Source organism: Arachis stenosperma, chromosome 9, assembly GCF_014773155.1.
Source record: "Arachis stenosperma cultivar V10309 chromosome 9, arast.V10309.gnm1.PFL2, whole genome shotgun sequence".
Lineage (NCBI taxonomy): Eukaryota > Viridiplantae > Streptophyta > Magnoliopsida > Fabales > Fabaceae > Arachis > Arachis stenosperma.
In genome coordinates this window covers 108,526,542-108,529,435 of record NC_080385.1, presented here as the reverse complement: position 1 = coordinate 108,529,435, position 2,894 = coordinate 108,526,542, and positions in this window count along the sequence as shown.

Sequence of the window (2,894 nt, the reverse complement as noted above, 5' to 3'; positions counted from 1 at the left end):
GATGCAAAATCTTGTTATTATGCCAAAGCTTTGATGAGTTTGTTTGGTTCATGATAGGTGAAAGGAAGCATGAAGGAAGATTGGAGAAGGAGCCTGGAGAAGATGAAGAAGAACCAACGTTGGAAGAAAAGGCAGAGCAAGTCTCTGTATAAGTGTCGATGCTCACGTTGGAGGGAGCGTTGGACATCCAACGCTACCCCCAACATTGTGAAAAAAAAATTTCAATTCCAGAGCCAAATGAGTATTAAGCGACGTGTAACGCATAATTTCTTCATCCGCGCGCAGGCGTGAGTCACGCACACGTGAAGAATGGCAAATTTTCACCATCCACGCGTACGCGTGGGTCACGCGTACGCATCAAAAATGAACGTTGGAGACCCAATGTTGCCTCAAACATTGTCTCCAACGTCCGCGACGAGGAGCCCAGAATTTGGAGTTAAGAATTTTAAATCGACACATACGCGTCAATGACGTGTACGCGTGGATTAGAAAAATGGCAATGCGTGCATTAGCGTGGCGCACGCGTACGTGTGGATAAGCTTTTCTGCCCATTTTGCACGGACGCGCTGATAAACCCCATTTGTAGGGTTTATCTTGTATTATTTTTTGGAGATTTTAACACCTTTTACCCACATTTATTCAATGAATTAGGATGATTTTGTGATTGTCTCCTTATTTGTGCTTAGATGTGAAAACATGCTTTTTAGGCCTTTAACTTGATGATTTTAATCTCCCTTTGATTCCACTAGATGCCTTGATGTGTTTGTTAGTGATTTCAGATTAAAAAGGCTAGGAATGGATCAAAGGAGTGAAGAGAAAAACATGCAAAGTGGAGAAATCATGAAAATCCAAAGAGTTGAACTCGCCCATGGACGCGCGCGCGCACCAAGCGCTTACGCGCACCTTGCAAAATGGCCCATGAACGCGTACGCGTGCTGTGCACGTACACGTCGATGCTGATACTTGATTTTTAAGTGAATTCACGCCCAGCGAATTCTCAGGAGCTGTGGGGCCCAATCCCAACCAACTTTGGCGCCAAAGATGCTATTTAAAGCCAAGGATTGAAGAGCAAAGGGACTTTGGATCAATTTTTACACATTAGGATTAGTTAGAGTTAGTTTCTAGAGAGAGAAGCTCTCACTTCTCTCTAGAATTAGGATTAGGATTAGGTTTAATTCTTAGATCTAGGTTTTAATCTTTGATCTCATCTACTTCTACCTTTCAATTCCTTGTTGTTACATTCATCATTCTTCCATTCTTTTGTTGTAATCTCCTTTATGATGCTTTTATGTTTTGTTGTAGATCTACTCTTGTCTCTTCCATTTTCTTTCCATTCAATTCAAGGTAATTCATAATAATTGTGTTTCTTTTGATTGTTGTTGTTAATTCCTTGCAATAATTGTTGTTAGATTTCATTGTTGTTGTCAATTTACTATGCTTTTCTTTCATGCCTTCTAAGTGTTTGATAAAATGCTTGGTTGGATTTTAGAGTAGAATTTTATGCTCTTGGCTTGGAAAGGTAACTTAGGAACTCTTGAGTTACTAATGTCCAAGTGATTGATGATTGGGAGCCATTGACTCTAGTTCTCACTAATTGGATTAGTAGAGAATTAGGACTTATGGACTAGGATTGATATAGCTCATTTGACTTTCCTTTACTTCTAGTTAGAGGATGACTTAATGGGATTGATCCTTGCCAATTCTCATATTGTGGTTAGTGATAGGGATAGAAATCCTTGACCACCAAATCTTGCCAAGACCTTTTTAGCCATTAGTTTACTTTCTTGCCATTTATCTTTCATGTCTCTTATCAAAACCCCAAAAATAACTCATAACCAATAACAAGACACTTTATTGTAATTCCTAGGGAGAACGACCCGAGGTTTGAATACTTCGGTTATTAATTTTAGGGGTTTGTTACTTGTGACAAACAATCTTTTGTATGAAAGGATTATTGTTGGTTTACAAACTATACTTGCAACGAGACTTCAATAGTGAAATTCTAAACCGTCAAAAATCTAATCATCAAAATGGCGCCGTTGCCGGGGAGCTGCAATGGTGTTGTGTTATTGGTTATTGTATATATGTGAATATTGTGAATAGCTTGATTTTTTCCTTTTGTTAGTATTTTCTAGTCTTTGGAGTTGGTTTTCCTTGTTTCTCATTTGATTTTATTTTCCTTTTCTCTTGATATCATGGATTCTCACTTTGGCTATGAGCTTGGTTACAATTATGTTGTAGGAAATGGGAGCTACAATGAAGATGTGTATCAAGGATGGGACAACCAAAGGTGGGAGGAGCCATATGCATATGATCAACCTTCATGGCAATAACCTCCACCAATGCATTATGAACAAGAGTCATTCTATGATGCATATCAATCAAATGGCTATGGTGAATCCACTTGTGACTTTCAAGAACCACCACCATATGCCTATGATCCATACCCTCAACATAACCCTCAACCATACTCACAAGCCCCTTCTTACCAACCACCTTCATATGACCCTAATCCATATTCATCCTACCAACAACCATATGAGCCATATGAACCACATATAGAGCCACCACCATTCCAACATCAACATTTTCAAGAGCCACCTCCTCCATGTTATTACCAAGATGAACCACCTCCAATATATGAGAACTTTCAACTACAAGATGAATTCTACCTTCCACCACAACCCTCCATGGAAGAATATCCATGTCCATCTTTCAAGGAAGCAATGGATCGACTTCAAGCAACTGTCCATGAAAAGTTAGATGCATGAGACTTATACCATATATCCAAGGATGATTGTGGAGGAGCAACCGAAGAGGGAAGCATGAAGGGGATTGTAGAATCTCAACTTGAGAACAATAGATTGGAGTGTGTTGAGCAACAAATGAAACAA